This window comes from Leptonotus elevatus, chromosome 2, assembly GCF_054856555.1.
Source record: "Leptonotus elevatus isolate MCC_2025b chromosome 2, RoL_Lele_1.0, whole genome shotgun sequence".
Taxonomy (NCBI): Eukaryota; Metazoa; Chordata; class Actinopteri; order Syngnathiformes; family Syngnathidae; genus Leptonotus; species Leptonotus elevatus.
Window position 1 is genome coordinate 9,639,280 of NC_141240.1, and position 17,681 is coordinate 9,656,960.

Genomic DNA, 17,681 nt, shown 5'->3' on the forward strand with positions numbered 1-17,681 from the left:
CACAGTAAACCTAAATACTTATGGGTAGGAGTGGGAAATGGGTTTCATGATGGCATCAGTTTGAGTCTTAGATAGCCAAGATAACGAGTGAAGTTACAGACAAAACATTGTGGAGCCCTCTGTTGGCCTTTATCGTTAAATTAAATTTTCTTTCCATTGTTTTCTTTGCCATGAAGTCATGACTCACATGAACTAAAATAAAAAAAACATGTCATCTGTAAAAGAGTTTAATTTTTAATATATATAGTACATCGAGAGTTCAAGTCAAACGGGAGACATTTTGAGTCGTTAATTTTCCAACGTTATAATACACATAAACCTCCCCTCAGCCCTCCTCTGGAGTTACATTAATGACTTCTGTAATGTTGCCTGTAATTTTGTTGGTCACCTCTGTACGTATCGTTACTTGAGAAAACAGCGATGACGACTCTCACTGAGGCTACGTCTAAACTGAAACAATCAAACGATGCCTAGGAATCAAATTCCAGGATACCAGTAAGAAGAATCCGTTTTCACTTCCCATCCCAACTGATGAGATTACACTTGTAGGAAGAGCAGTACTGTATTCCGATTTTAATGAAGGAGATAGTGATCATCTTAACCTGAATAAGATCATCTTGTCGGGTGTAGAATAGCAAGGATGACTGTTAGTGTTTGACATTTCTGTACTTTACAAACTCCATTTATTTGTCTTGGTGAAAGACACATGGACTTGGTAATGGCCAGGGCTGGGAGGGTTACTTTTAAAATGTAATTCGTTACAGTTACAAGTTACCTGCTAAAAAATGTAGTTAGTAACGTAATCCAAGTACCATAATATGCAAGTAATGTAACTGGATTACTTTTGGATTACTCCAATATTGAGTATGCTCATGAAGACAACATAAAAATAAATATCACCACAATATATATTCTATACAATGTGCCCCTGCTATTTGCGGGTGATAGGGACCCGGGCAGCCTACAAATAGTAAAAAGCCTTGTGTAATTAAAAAGCATGTAGGCTATTGATTGATTGATTGATTGATTGATTGAAGGCCATATGCTGTTTTCGAACTGTCCCTGAAAGCAACCACACCTCACAGATAGATAGATAGATAGATAGATAGATAGATAGATAGATAGATAGATAGATAGATAGATAGATGGATGGATGGATGGATGGATGGATGGATGGATGGATAGATAGATAGATAGATAGATAGATAGATAGATAGATAGATAGATAGATAGATAGATAGATAGATAGATAGATAGATAGATAGATAGATAGATAGATAGATAGATAGATAGATAGATAGTCATACAATGAGGATGACGATGTGTGACATCAACTGCAAAATTAACTTTTATCTCAGTCACAAGTTCAGCCGTGTATATGTTGTGTATGATGTTTAAAGAGTAAATTGGTGGGAGGAAGATTTGTTTGGAAGGTGTAACTCACATTATGGTTGTAGGCTAGCGATCTAGCTAGCAAGAAGCTACAGCGCGTAGCATGCCGCTGGACTCTCAGCTCAAATTTTCGCTCCCAGTAAGTTCCAGTGAATACCGGTCGCCATTTCCTCCTCCCGTCCGTGAAGCTTTTTCAAACTGCCCGCGTGTGGAGGACACGACTAGTCAGTTCGTTCGTTCCCACCTCCCCGACATTTAGCAACGGTCCCACTCGCGCGGGTGTTCACGTGCTTTCTCTCGCTCTGTCGCTCGGTCTCTCTCTCTCTCTCTCTCTGTCTCTCTCTCGCTCTCTCGCTCTGTCCTTCTCTCTCTCTCTCTCTCTCTTGCCCTCTTTCGCACTCTATCTCTCATCGTAGAAATTGTAACCCCTCGAAGTAATCCACATTTTTAATAAATGTACCTGTAATCTGATTACATGTTTTTTCCTGTAACTGTAATGGAATACAGTTACATTTTTGTAATCTGATTACATAATGGAGGTACATGTATTCCGTTACTCCCCAAGCCTGGTAATAGCACAATATTGACATACAGGGAGTGTTTGTAATGAAAGTAGTAGTTAATATTCTCACTATGTTCATTTGAACTGGATTGGGATAAATTGATGATAAAATCACATTAAACACTATCATGGAAATGTATGCAGATTTAGTAGTTGTAGCCACTGTACTATGTGTGCAAGTCAGGCGAGTGCTCTTTAAGACTGTTTATCTCTTGTGTCACTGCTGTGTGTATCAGCGTGTAAAAGAAGTGTCATCAATTGCTGGTTTGTGCTGACTGTAAAAGACTCCCACAGTCAACAATCTGTCATGTTGGCAACCACCATTATGCTCTTTAGCTCGCGCACGACACTCTGGGAGACGGTACAGGCTAACAATACAATTAGATGTTAGCTTAAGATTTCTCACTTCTGAGTGTTTGTTTATGGTTTTTATCTCTAAATGTGTGGGTTGGTTTGATTAGGCTGCCTTTTGCGCATGAGATCACTCTCAACCCAACTTTCAACAGCCATCGCAGAACAAATCAGCTTTTTCTTGTGTCCATCTTTGTGAGTGTCTGTAAACTGCGTGTGTATCAGAGGGCTCCTTCTTAAATGTGTTCGCCTGCCTCCTGGCTCTATGTTAAACCCCTGCATTGCAGCACTGCCAGTGGGATTTCAGCAGGCACGTTCCTTTTTTCCCCCCTCTAACCCATCATCATCACAATAGAGAGATTAAAATTGGGCCACATCCCTCCCATTTGGAAAGCACCCACTCGCACACGTGCACATATCCGAGTGCTCGTATGCCATGCTTTAGCACAGCACCTGACTCAACTCAGCAAGCCCCACTAGTCTCCTGTGGTCTCCCCTTCACCCCCCACACAAATCCGTTTCCCTGCCTGAGTGGGAGAAACTGTCATGGAGAGCCACGTGTCGTGGAGACAGACGCAGACAGAACCAGAGAAAGAGAAAAAGACAACGCGGGGTCCTGAGGGGATCAAGTAATTCAAGTGCTGGCAGAGAAGCTGAACAGTAATCTTGGTGAAGAATGGAGAAGCCCTGCCATTTGAAGCGTGGTGACAAAAACAAACTTACACTAGCACTCACATTAGCAACAGAAAAAAAAGTTAATGCAGCCAAGCCAAATGTTTATTGTGTCGATGAAAGAACTCCCTGAGCAAAAAAGTCCACCTTTTTTTTTTATACCTTCAAAAGGTTGTTGCCTCAGTTGAATGGTGAATGTGGAAGACATTTTGCAATGGCTAAAACTAAAATATTCATGTCTGAAGATTCTGTATATAACCAGTTCTTGTCCAAAGTAAACAGATTTTTTATGCTAAACCTCTGAATGAGCCAAGAAGTAAAATAATCTAATTCAAGGAGTACATTTTGTGCCTCTGACTAATATTATTTGTTTTTGGTAGGGAAATAAATACTTAACCATGGTAACTGCATCACTAAACTAGTGGATAGGATCATTGCAAGCACTCAATGGTAATGTTAACTGTAACACTTCTGCTAACCCACCACAAAACATCTCCTGGCTGGCCCATCAACATTATAGGCAACTCACCATTACGCTGAATGTACCAATAGTAGTTGTAATTAGTGGGAGCCCTGCGCTTGATTCTCCTCAATGAGCTTGTCCCATCTTGCGGTAATGGAAGACAATGACACCCAAAGTGTGTCACTTACGCTAGGTCCAGTCTCCCCGTGGTAGCACTGGTGCGACAAACTTTTTCAGGTTTTGGTCGCACCTTTTTGGGGGAGGTACAGCATGACCATATTTGCTGATGTATAGTTGTCTAAATTTGCATAGCGTAGTTTCAGATGACATAAAGATGGACAGCGACTCAACACTGCAACAAGAACTGTTCGGTGCTGTATTTGACTCACCTCTTTGCCAAACGTTTCCCCTTTTTTCCATTTTCCTTGGGGTTTTCACTTTTGCTTTTATTTGAGTCTTTCTATCGCTACACAGGCATATGCACCTGATTGTACCAAATAGAACTACTTTCAGACTTTGCTGAACAATAAAATATTTGTGTTCAGTCTTTTTATGCGGCTTGGTACCTACTGGCTCCCGGACTGGTACCGGTCCACGGCCCGGCGGTTGTGGGCAGCTGTTACAGACTTACGAAAGTAGCTGACCTCGGGTTGCCATGGCGATGACCTAGCTGCTATCTCTGAAATCCGAGCTGATTCTGTGTGTGCATAATGTGCTATAAATGCATATATGTGATACAGTTTCATTTATCATCAGTTGGCCTACAAAGCATTCGGCAGATTAGAGATCTGATTATTAGAAAATGACATGATATCTTGTCGATCGGAGACACTTTGATGATTAATCAACAAGGATTTTACACGTGGATGAATGGTTTTACAAGTACTTGTCTTGACCTTGTGCTTTCGCTTTGCAGTGTTCATTTGGAGGTCCTTCAAACAAGGACTTGTTATGGCTATCGAGAGCCTTCATTAAATTTCATTTGCTTTCTCCAGTAAATTGCTCAGTCCTTTGGCATCACAAATAGGTAGGGGAACGATCCAATTATGTTACCCAAGCAATTCCATTTTACCTGATTGTATCTGAGAATCAGCAAATCGGAGCCTGTCGCCCCTGTCATGAAGCCAATTTACAATCTTCCAATACGTGTCTTTGTGTCTTTTTCATTATGTAAAATAGGTTCATTACCATATTATACACGAGACGTATTAAAACATCTGTTATGATAATTATTTGTGTTCGTGACAGGCATTTAATCAAAAACATTGTTTGTAATCATTGTTTTCTGTTTGCCCTTTTGATTAAAAAAAATGGCACCACTCATTGTCATTGTCAGTGCTGCAGTGTGAAGGAGCGTTCAAACTGCTGCCACAGCTGACGCTCAGCTGGATGCAAACAACTCCCGCTGACATTTTCACAGCATTTCTCCGGAGTACTGCGAGTATTTCACATATAGGAGCCACACGTGCCTTAAGTTTGTATGGTAGTCTTAGCCACCATATCCACCGTGAATAAAAAGCAATCTCTAGGAATTGTGTTGAGTATTTTTAACAATGTTGCTTTCAGCCTCAGTATGATCCCCCAAGGATCATTACCTTTTGTTTCTACTGTCATTTTATCTACTCGCAGACTATTACTGCCAGTGTCCACTATAAGAAAATGATGCCGCAATATCAAACAACAATGCCCCTGACTGCTTCTCTCTATCTCACTAATGCTCTATAAATAGATTGCTGTGTAGTTTTTCTTCCACAACCTCCGGTGATCACAGTGAAGTTATCATGCAGCTGCAATTCTCCCAGAAGCTCATTTGCCTCCATCTTATGTTGTTCTGTCTCTCTTACACAATTGTCCCATGTCGGACTGTCCATTTAATCTTTTGTTTACAGCAAATGCTTGGTTTGGTATGTCTTCATGGTATAATAATTCACTTTACATGGTTTTGTCAGCCTCATCTGCCTTCCTGGCCGACCATACTTGAATGCTTTACTAAGGTCGGTCATTTTCTTCATTCTTTTTTGGGCCACTGCATTCTCAGTTGTCTGCCATGCACGTTGGCATCAGATAAAGAAAACAACAGATAAACATTCTTCAGGCAATTGATCGTTTTCAATAGTGCAAACTGATTCCTTCTCTTGGCATGCACACATTTAACTTAATTATCTACCCCCTTGGATGTATTTCAAGTGACAATTACAATAAAGCAATTAAGCCCAGTGAGTCATGAAATTGATGGCTTTGCAATGTAAAAAAAAAAAATAGGGCCAAGGTTCTGCAGAGAAACAGTTGAATTGGTTCGTCATAAAACACAATTTCCTCCTCCTGGCAGCAAACAGTCACACACAATCACATTTACCACCACTGTATAGCCTCTGGGCACTTTGTCATTATGTTGTTAGCATCTTAAAAGATGTGTCATATCATTTGGTGGTCCAGTGAGCTATAGCTGAAGCAAAATGAACAAAGCTCACGCTCAGACAGTTAGAAACATGTTTTAAACATGTTGAGAAATTCTTTCTATGCAGCATTTTGGGAATATTCTTCCTGGTAATCCTGGAGTAAGGTTGAGAGGACATCACTGCGGTCAAACAAGTTGAAAAGAAACATTATTATTATCATCATGAACAGCTCAAGCTCCATCATTTAGCAGTTTAAGCATTTAAGCAGTGTTGCCAACTTGGCGACTTTCTTGCTAAATCTGGTGACTTTTTTTTGTCAAAAGCAACTGGTGATTTTTTTCTGGTGTTCTTTAGGGTGTGTTTTTTTTTAACTCACTCTGTGCCTCTCCCACAATGTTATTCATCTCTTGCATCCATTACTATTACATGCAAATTGCCAATTATGCAAATTAGGCAATGCCATCATTTAGCGACTTTTAGGACAGCTACTTTCCTTACTGGGGAGTTGGCAACACGTGGGGATGTTACGAATTTCACAGATTTTGATGCTGTCTTTAGTGGTAACGGGTGAAGCAAACGTAAACCAAAGCAACCGCAGCAGACATAGGCGCCAACATCTTCACGATTGTAACTGCCAATCACAAATATACATTGCTGCTGCTGTTAGATTTGTGATTGGGTGAGCGAGTTGTGGGATGAGCAGCATGTGGAGCTATTGTGTGTGTGTGTACATTGTGAGGACCAAAATACGTCTTTAACCAACAGATTGAGGACATTTTGGCCGGTCCTCACAACTCAAGACCTCTTTTTGAGGGTCAAGACTTGGTTTTAGAGTTTAGGTTTGAATTGGGTTATGGTTGAGGTTAGGGTAAGGAATGGGGGGTAGGCAATCGTTTTGGTGGTTGGGGTTAGGTGAAGGGGCTAGGAAATGCATTATGTCTATGGATGTCCTCACAATTATATAAGTACAAGTGTGTGTGTGTGTGTTCCACAGGCTGAAATCAGAAGATTCAGCGGACAATTAGTTTGATGTTTTTTGCCGTGGCTACAGCCGACAGAACTTGTTGTGTCAATTAAAGAGGCTTTTGATCGACCGACGTTTCTCAACTTGTTATTGTCCAAGAATATGCTACAATAAATGTGATGTATACTAGAGACAAGGCTTGGCAAAAAACAAACAAGAAAAAAACATTCTGCCTAGAAATTTTTTTTTTGCAAATAATGAAGGATGTGTTAAAAACGAATCCGTGAATAGGAGAATTTGCAAATGACAAATGGTGAATATGCGAGGTTCACTATAGTCATTAAGAATGCATTAACGTGAAATCAATTGACTTACTGGTGAGCAGCACTTTAATTGATAGCAGTCAGTACTAACTCACTCGCCATGTAGCTTTGTGATTCATGGCTTTATTTTGGAGAGAATGACACAGCTATCAATATTTAGTTCCTGGTGCTAATTATTTCTGCTGTGTGGAGGTTCTGCTGTGCAAATGGAAAGGCTTTTAAAAAAAATCTTTAATTCAGGAAAGCTTGAGTGAACGTTAATGTTAACAATTGTTTAATTCTGACAGTGAGGTTAAAGTAGGTTTCTGTAGCTGCTAATTGGGTTTTGTGTCAGCATGATTATATGTAAGAATGAGCAGGTACAATTAAACTGGTAGAAAAGCCAGAGGATTTAAATTTAATCCCAAAGGAAGCAGCAAATCAATTGGTGGATTTTTGTTTTTGACATTTGGATGACTTTATAAGTAAATGTGAGGACATTTGTGATGCCCATGCATGTGTATGACATGCACTTTTTAAATATAAAACTGCTCCTTTTCGTCTGACATGAATGTTCTTGTGTCTTTCCTTTGCAGGATATCGGACTGGCAGCTTTTTCACTGTGAATACCTCCAGCCACTCGTTCAAGATTCAACATTTGGCTGTAAGTGTCCCACTAGCACACATCCTGTGTGCGTGACCGCATGGAACCTCTGCGTGGCACGCTCGTTGACAACACTGTGTAGCATGCCAATTTAAAGGTTGCGAGAGAAGTAGTGTGGGGGGAGGAAGGGGATAGTCTCCACTTCATCATAGCAGTCCAGTGTCATTGCTGTGACCGTCCTCTTTATGAGGGCACACATCACTGCGCATTGTTACAAGCCTCCATCCTCTGTGGAAAGAATATCATCCATCTTGGTCGTTGCAAAGACCCGGCCCGCATTTCTGAGTGTCCACTAAAAGCATGGCCCGAGTGGCTTACTCACCATCGTGTGTGTGTTTTATTTTTGGCAATCCTGTATCATTCTAATGCACAGAAGGTGCCTAAATAAAATAAAAAAATCTATTGACTTTTTTTAATCTCTAGACATTCTTTTCTTAAGTATCTATTTATACTTCCAACAGATTCGTTTGTGATGCCCTTGAGTGTACAGAGCTGACTCACAGACGGAAGTGAGCAGTGCTCTCCCATGACAGCATTTGACCCTCTTCCCATATTCCGCACTCCTATGCACAGATGCAATCTAATTTCCTAATTTGCTGTGGTCCTATATGCCACAGGAAAACTTTGACCCATACAAAATGGTGAGACTTTCATTTATAAACTTTTATGCTGATAACAATATATTATTACCCAAATCAAATCTGAAGCGTACTACATTGTTCTTCCTGTATATTATTATTATTATTATTTAATTATTATATTTTTTTTATAATTTTAATTTTAATTTTAATTTTAATTTTAATTTTAATTTTAATTTTAATTTTAATTTTAATTTTAATTAAAGCAAGTTTTCAATTGACGACTTTATAAATCTATAGTTGGTGAATCCAGCCAGGCCGGGATAACAATACAAAACATTCCTTCAGGGAACACATAATATATATAAATCACTAATCGGTTGTTCTCCGTTGATTATGAGGGACCGGACTGAGCCAAAAATACCAGGCCCCATTTTTCTTGTCCCAGTCCAGTCCTGGCATTAGTTGGCAATGACCATGGGAGGCACAGGGATGATGGAGGTGCGGCCGGCTGCACTGTGGACAAGTGTAGTTTACCGTAAGGTTGCCTAGATTGTGTGCGTATTTCCTGCATCACCTGCATTCAAGTTGATTAATCAAAGTCATTACATGAGTGATGGAATTGGGTAACTGCAAGCCAATAAACCCCAGCGGACAGCTGCTATGCCAGGAAAGATGGACTCTGCACTGCTACTATAGTCATTTGCCACATTTCAGCCTAATGTGCCTTTTTCTTATTGTTAACATTGATCATGGATACTTCTACTGAATGAATTTGCATGCCTGGGGTTACTCTTGGTGAAAAACAGCATCGGTCTTGCAGTTGTATTGTCATCAGGGCCCAGTATTTCAAACATTTAAATCCAGATGAATTCTATCACGATATTTCAAAAATTTGCTGGTTTGTATCAGAATAATCCTAATCCTCTTGTTTTGAGATTTCCAAATTCATCCTGCCCCAGGATTACAGACAGGGGACGGAAAGTGTGTTCTGTAGACCTCAAGGCTTTGATAACTCAATATACCAATTACAAAAGGGGCAGCCATTTTGCCTCTTCCTGTACGATGAAAATGTCAAAGCAGTGCTACACAGAACGCAATTTTTTCTTTTCTTCAAATCATTGCACTGAGGAATACTGATTTCAAATCCGAAAAAACAAACAAATTATGAGTGTGATCACGTAGTGAATTAAACTTGTAAATCAAACACTGTGCAGTGGACCCTCTGAGCTCAAACATGATTTCCTTGAGAAGATTTTCAATGACTTTTGCTCCCATAAAGAAATCATAATAGATAATCGGATTAACCTGATAGCTTCCCATTTTTAGGCACATTTTTACCAAATAATTTTAAAAAATTGAAACGTGACCTTCCTGCTCGAATTTCATTTTGCTCTTCTTTTCTCTTTGCTTTATGAGTGACACCCTTGCAAAAGCATATCACTGGCATTGGGGCGAAAACTCATAAGTCACAATTTGGCAAATGTAATATTTTTTCAAAAATCTATACTTTTGGTCAGTCCACACGTGTGGATGTAATTTTTACGAATTATTGACCAATCTAAAGTGTTAAAAATGGCTTGCTCTCTTTGATGCCAGGGATATACAGTATACACATACCAGCTCATTTAAATAAAAAATTATCTCAACTATAACATTTCAAAATATATCACAGACTTAAGAATGACCGATTAAGAGTGAGTACGCCTAGAAAATGAATTTTTAATCATGATCTGACATTGTTGTAAATCAATCTTAGATGGCTAAGGGCTAAACATGGCAGTCTATTTAGCTGAACCAGTCAGAGGACAGAAGAATACTGACATTATTCAGTGTTGAATCTAAAATCTGATTGATTAAAAAACAACAGCCATTTTAGCGGTATGTATGTGTGTGTGTGGGGTCTTGTTTTTGTAACATAGTGGGGCCAACATTATGAGATTTCACAGAGTTGTTGGGCCCACCCATCCATGTGGGGCCCCACAAGTTTAGACCTCTTTTTGAGGGTCAAGACTTGGTTTTAGAGTTTAGGTTTGAATTGGGTTATGATTGAAGTTAGGGTAAGGAATAAGAGTAGGCAATCATTTTTGATGGTTGGGGTTAGGGGAAGGGGCTAGGAAATGCATTATGTCAATGAGATGGCCCTAAAAAGATAGTAAAACAAACCTGTGTGCTGTGTGTGTGTGTGTGTGTGTGTATGTGGTCGATGCAACCAGTAGGGATTCTGAAGGCCTTGACATGGCAACACATCGAAGCTGAAATTTGATTGGACCAAAAAAAAATAATCCACAAACCGGAAGCTGCACGACCATGACAGCACGTGTTCAAAGGGGGACGAAAGAACGTTGGAAATAAATTCTTAGACTTTCACCTAAATTGTAAACGTCGCCCCGTACTTCTGGTAGACAGGCCACGATTGAATCTTCACTATGCCTTCATTTTCTGTTTTAGTATTATAATAACATGTAAAACTAAAGATACGTACAATGTGTACATTTTCCAATGAGTTTCCATATCAAGCATAGCGGCAGTGAGGTAGTACATTAAAATAACAGGAGTCCATAGCAGAATGTTTTCCACTCACTATTCCAGATAAAAAAAATGGGCCATCACAACCAAAGTACTGCATTGTTGCACCTTCTCACATCTTTAGTACCAGCGCACGCAGAGAGCCACATCTAATCCACTATTGATATCTGGCTCACATACCCAAGTGTAGCATTCGCAAAAGATTTCCAGCTGCAACAATGCTCCACTGCTTCATATTTAGAGAATCAAGCTTGAGAGTTGAGTCGATAACAGTAGATTCTCTCGTCTGTCTCTGTGTATTTTATCACAGCACAAATAATACATTTTCTCTCTGCCATTCCTCCTGCTCGATTCTCTTTTCAATTTCGGTTGTGAAGGTTTATGCCACATAAGAACCCTCTCACCCGGGTTATAGGTTTAAACACATCACAGCAGAAGCATGTGATATTGTATGTAATGTTTGGCAAATGTCACGGCATTCCATTTGATGTGAGCTCCACGTGATTAGTCTTCACAACACATGTGCCTTATGAAATATGTATTCTAACTTGCTCTGAACCTCTGGAGGCTCGGCCCGCTTCGTTTAACGTGAGTTTCCCTAACTGCTCACGCGATAAAATTACACACATGGTTGTAAGATTATTTGCTTCCCGTAGCAGACAAAATCAGTGGTACAGATCTATAGTGGGGACCTTCAGACCGGTCATGACATGCAGTATCACTGTCAGTCTATGAGTTAGGGTTATGTCTCCTGGGAAATGCGACACTGCTGATCCGCTTGGGTTTACCCAGCACACCCTGGATTTTGCTTGGATCAATATCATCTTTCCTGGACAGACCTACAGTGTCTGCTTGTGTTCAGGCTACAAGAGAGCGAGATCTTTGCTATGCACAGGCAAGTGCGCAAACTCATACAACCAATTTACTAGCTTCCATACACTGAACAAAAATATATACGTAACACTCTCTCCCATTTTTCACAAGCTGAATTTAAAGACTTTTCCTATGTACACAAACAGTGAATTTCTTTCAAATAATATTCACGGAGCTGTTTCAATCTGTTAGTGAGCCCATTTCCTTTGACAAGATAATTCAGACACCGTACAGGTTTTGACATATGATGGCACTGATTAAACAGCATGATTATTGCACAGCTGTGTCCTAACTCATTCAGTGCCAGTGACGGCTATAGACGTCAAAAATCCATTTTTGGCAGGCTGGCAGTGAATGAGTTAACTGCCCATTATAAAAGACCACTCTAAAATGAGTAGTTTTTCTGTATTAGAATGGTCTGGGAGGGTCAGAAAATGAGTCAGCATAGGGTGTTTCATCTCAATATGCCACATTACAAAATCTCACATCTCGGAAACTGGCAAAAATAGCAGGATAAAATTGGTTTGGTTGGAAAGGTGAAATCTCTTTGCCAGACTATGTTTACATCAAAATCATGGTTTCAGCTTTTTGCGTAAAATTCAATTTTCACCCGGTTTGCCTCTTATTTGCTTAAAATATATTTTACTGGAAAGGAGGAAGTGTTTTGGAAATTGATAAAAACAACTAATGGACATGTGTTCAAAGTAAATTTCGGACAGAATTTTCAAAGCAGCCACTAGACAGACATACCATACATACATAAATGGCATGCGATGATTTGAAGACACGGATAATTGAGGCCTTGATAAACATCGATCCCGACATGCTTGTTCGAGTTTGCCGAGAAATGGAATGCTCATTCGATGTGTGCTGTGAAACCAAGGGCTTGCATACTGAATATTTGTAAAAAGCCTAATACGATGTTTATTTCTTGGATTTTTGTGTTGAGATTTTTGCTGCGTAAATTTGAGATCGTTAGTTTTCAGCAAAAAGTTTGTTTTTCATATCTGCAAATTTTAAGCTTTATCATCACCTCGTGTTGCAGCATTATCGTGCTGCAACATCAGTTGATGGTCATGAATGAATGGCACAACTATGGGCGTCAGGATCTTGTCATGCATAAATCGGGTATTCAAAACGCCATCCATAAAGTGCACCTATGTTCATTGTCAATGACACTTCTCTCTCTGCCATTTGCCCTGTACAGTGTACTGCTTCCATTGGTGCTTATGCCTCTGTTTTTCCAAGTTTCCCGTCATTCACCAGCAAAACAGGCGTCCGTCAGTGACGGATTGATGGACCTTCCATCAATTGCCAAATTCACTGAAATACCTTTGAAGAAAGTTTACGGTAGAGAAATGAACATGACTTCTTCAAGATCCAGAATGACAAATAAGTGTTCGCCAACTAGCCTGACAGAGTGATGGAGGATAAACATCAGAAGACAGCAGTCGTGATAGATGTAGCAATACTGAATGATAGCAACATTCAGAAAAAGGAACACGAGAATCTGGAGAAATACCAAGGACTGAAGATAGCACGAGAGAAAATGTGGAAGGTAAAGGCAGCAGTGGTGCCAGTATAGTGTTCGGGGCACTGGGTCATGCAACATCCAAGGTGGGTGGATGGCTCTAGCAGATAACAGGAACAGCATCTGACAGGAGAGTGCAATACTGGGAACAGCTAAGATCCTGTGCAGAACCAGCCAACCGTTTTTATCAAACCGAAATGTTGCATTATTTAATACCTCTGTGAAAGGCAGTATGGCCTATTGGCAGGATACAAAATGAGGTTCCTTGTTTGCGGTCATATGTTTGGAAGTTACAAAAAGCTCACCGTGTCTTACTGCTTTTTTCATTCTTAGTGATTACGATTGTATTGATTTCTGGTCCAAGTGCCCATTTCTGGCCAATAAGCAAGGTGATTCACTTAAGGGACAATGATAATTCTCGGTGACACACGAGCTGTTCCACCCAAAGGGCTCCAAAGTGTCTGGCTGAGCGTTGGTGTTAAACTAATGAGTGTGTCACGTCTTGTCTTTAAGCCAGCAGATTTATACAGTCACGTGTCCTGTCCACTGCAATAGAAAAAAAGGCATTTTGAGCAAGTGGGTTTGAGTGGATTTATGGTGATTTTAGGATTTTCAAGCCAGATTCGAAAACCTCTTCTTTTTTTGGGAGCAAATTACTGTGATAAAAGCTTGTCGTTTGAACCTCCAAATAAAATCGGGTTTTATATGCACCATTTACCGTATTTATATTTGTGCTGTGCTTGTGAGTTCAAACTCTGAAACTCTGATGACAGAGGGAGTGGTGCGTGTCCAAACACATAATACAGATAAATGTATAAAGACAGCACGCAGCCGACGGATGCTGTGCTAAGCATTCAGCAAATGACTGTCTTCTTCTCGTCTTCATCCTATTATCTCCTGGTCTCATCTTCAGCATGTCGTTGGTTTGAACTCCTTTGCAACTGCTCGTTTGTTTATGCCGATGCCATCCCATCAGCTCTCAGTGCACTGATGACGATAGAGCAAGTAACACTCTGGCCGTAGCGCATGTACGAGATGCATTTGGCTTGCTCGCACGCGTTGGACTGGGACGCAGAGTGCTGCATACAGCGCCTTGTGAGCAGCATCGCAAATCAGCTGAGTACCGAGCACTAGAGTGCAGGGAGGGATGGAAAGAGTGCGGGGCGGGGAGGGTTGGGGGTGGGGGATCCATGAAAGAGATAGAAAGAGGAGGAGGGGACTGGAAGAAACAGAGGTGGGGGTAGTCAGAAGACTGTGTGGGTGGGTTGGTGCTTGGGGGGGGGGGTAGAGTAGTGGTGCAGCAGAAACAGTGCAAAGAGGATTGCAGTTGCTGGTACTGATGGGAGAGCGGTCTGGGGACGTTTATAAGGCATTTGATTATTAAGCCTAAGTGCCTCTTTGGTGAATGGGATAGCCTGTTGTGGAGAACAGCAATACGGAATCACAGCATTGCTGGTAAGGGTGTGTTTCAACTCGCTTCTCAGCATATGCTTCTACACTTTCTCTGTTAGGAGTCTGGCTTAAGAGTTATGGGATTTTAATGCTCCTGCTTGTTGGGGGATGATAGGCGACATCTTTGCATTTTCGACTTCATCCTGTACGTTTCTTGCCCATGCATGCGATGCAAACTTGACACAAGAAAAGTGGTCTCGGTCTGGTTTCGCACACTTGACGGATGACACGCCTCTTTCCACGAGTGTCCTGCTGAGAGATGCTTCGCTTGTCACCAGGGGAATTACGGCATCTCGCAAAACCGCCTTGATCAGTGAGAAACAACACAAGTGGAGCCAAAAGAACTGGCCCTAAAATAGTCCATCACGACTGTATTTTGCCACTATGAAGCCAAACACACAGCAGGGAATCTTACTCTTGTAAGTAGTCATGAGGCTGACAGTTGTGCTGAGGAGGGGAGAACGAGAGGTGGCTTTTCATAAAGTGCTGCAGGATGCTCGTTTCCCCCCACTGTCTCTCATGGGACATGTAACACTGGCAGCACTGAGGTGACAGTACCAAGGACAAAGCCTATCTTGGGCTGCTTGTAATTCCACATTAGGCATGTCATTAGAAGAGATTTTAGTGAATTAAATTCAAATTCATTGCTACATTAATCTCAACTGCTATAAATAACTATGTAGTGTTACTGAGAGCCTGGAGGGTTGGAATGTGTGCGGTTGTGAAGCAAATGTGGGTCCATTTTTTCTTCAAAGAGAATATTGTAACTTAGATCTTGACGTAACATTTTCAAATATAGTATAACTTACGTTTTATCTGGCCCCAGAATGTCTTGTGTGAAAATGTCGGGAAGCATTCAATGGGCGGTATCTGGAGTGGTCAGATGATCACTCAACTTTCTGAAACATTGTAAATAATCGCACAAAGGATGATATTTTTAGTGCATACAGGATATGTTTACCTCTGCAGTAGCAAGGAGCAGAGGGTCGTTTGATGCTGAGCTCTCTGGCTGTAAAACATTCAGGCAGGCTCATTAAGTGTGAACTGCAGGCTGCCGCATCCTGTGGCTCTCACACTGACAAATACTCTCCGAGTCTCTCGTGCAAAGCCAGAAAAACGAGGATGCTTTGAAGTTCACCAATCTTATTTCGGTTTTCAATTGACTCCCGTGGAGAAGTCAGCTGGAGCCCAAATGCGTGGTCTGCTCCATATAATAGGAAAGAAAAGGAGCATATGCTAAATTATTCTACATTCTTGGTATTGTTTAGGCGTTTGAGCCGTCATGGAACCACTTGCCCAGATGTTGCTTGCTGTTTTTGCTTTAACCTGCGTGATGGTTGGTTGGCGCTTCGGTCTCAAACTGTCAGATGTGTCACCAGGAGCAAGCCTCCTGACAGTGCTGGTGCAATGTCAGCACTCGCATCTTCAGAGCAAAACAAATGAAATTCAAAATCCAAGTTTGTCTTGTATGTGACAACTGATTAGCTATTTTTTCAGATTCATGAGGTGGAAAAAGTCAGCACAACACTAACCAGGCACGCCTGCTGGCTTGTCTCATAAAAGCCTTAAAAATAATAATTGGGACTGGGATGATAGAAACTGTCTGGGTTAGGGAAAACATTTCCAAACACACTAAATAAACATGAAGGTGTAAAGAAATATCATGGCCACACTGCTGATTAAAAAGTAAGTAGTATCTTGAGAATAACGTGCTTTTTTTTTTTTTTTAATCATCCAAAAATCAAGAGTGGGTTATTATACCGTAAATGGGTTTAGAGAAAACATTGAGATGCATCACATGGGTTGTGAGTAATATGTACTTTCATTCCAATGTAATATGTGCATAATATTGTGGTGGTTTTCACATAATTCCCCCACAGAACTAAAGACTGATTAGTATGTTTCACACGTTTGGCATGCTAGACTTCTGTGTTACTTCCTTGTCTATACTCCGAGCCTCGTGTCATTTTTGAGTATGTTCAGTAAAGTTGCTTTCTATAAAAGTGGGCCCCCTAAACAGCAAAAAAATATTCTTCAAAGCAAGTCTTTTCCACTATAGGCAGCCTTATTTACAACTTACAGATATGTACGCATCTGCGACTTATTACCACTTTTGTGTTTGTGATATGCAAAGCGGCGATGGCTCAAGCATAGATATGTAGACTACGGGTACGTCCACAAATACGCTCTATAGTACAGATGGAAACAACTAAAGCACGAGCTGCATTTGTTTTTATTTTTTTTATAACATAGGCTGTGTTCAGAAATTAATGACAGGAGAGTGCTCTGCCTCTCTGAACACAAACATTCTCTGTTAGGGCATCAGAGTGGATTTCCGAACACACCCTGGCGCACTGTAGCCACAGACATATATGAAGGGACTAATACTGTCGCTAACCGTCTAACTTTAATACATTGATTTCTCTGCAGTGTTTGCACATTATTTTCTACTTTTATGACGAAAATGCCACAATGTAGGACATACGGTTGTATCGTCGAGTGCTAGTCAAAGATTTGTCTACGTCATGTTGTCAGAACCATCAACAATTAAATGAAAGTAAAGCCCATCAGATAAAAAAAAAAATCACTCTAAATGTTAATCTAAGCTCTTTGTTTTTTGAGAGGCTATAATTACTCCTTAAAAGTATCATAGTGTAATTATTAAGCGAAAAAAACAAACAGAAGTTGTCAGTAACAGTGACATCATAAGATGGCTGCCCTTCATATCTAATGCTGCATTCGAGGAAGGTGGGAAATTGGACTTTTCCGACCTCATACCAGGAAGTGTGCACTGGAAAGCCCGTTTGAACTTGAAGAACTGAGTTGCGAAGCCGGGAAAAAAATTCAATTTGACATCACTCGACCGTGAATGACGAAACATAATTTACACAATGGTGAACACATTTATCCTTTTATTTAACATTACTTTAGTTATTTAAAATAAGTAAC

The 17,681-nt window shown here is 40.5% G+C and overlaps 1 protein-coding gene across 4 annotated transcripts in view; it reads left to right on the forward strand.

Moving 5' to 3' along the window:
- The window catches only part of LOC147178362 (synaptotagmin-2-like), a 67,904-nt gene that overhangs the window by 20,219 nt on the left and 30,004 nt on the right, over positions 1 to 17,681 (forward strand). For 3 of the 4 annotated variants that reach the window (XM_086070054.1, XM_086070057.1, XM_086070056.1), the window contains one exon: positions 7,702 to 7,769. The gene's annotated coding sequence lies outside the window, so the exon portion shown is untranslated. Of the gene's footprint in view, positions 1 to 7,701; positions 7,770 to 14,575; positions 14,736 to 17,681 lie in introns of those variants that run through there. The other variant, XM_086070055.1, reaches the window with a different exon arrangement.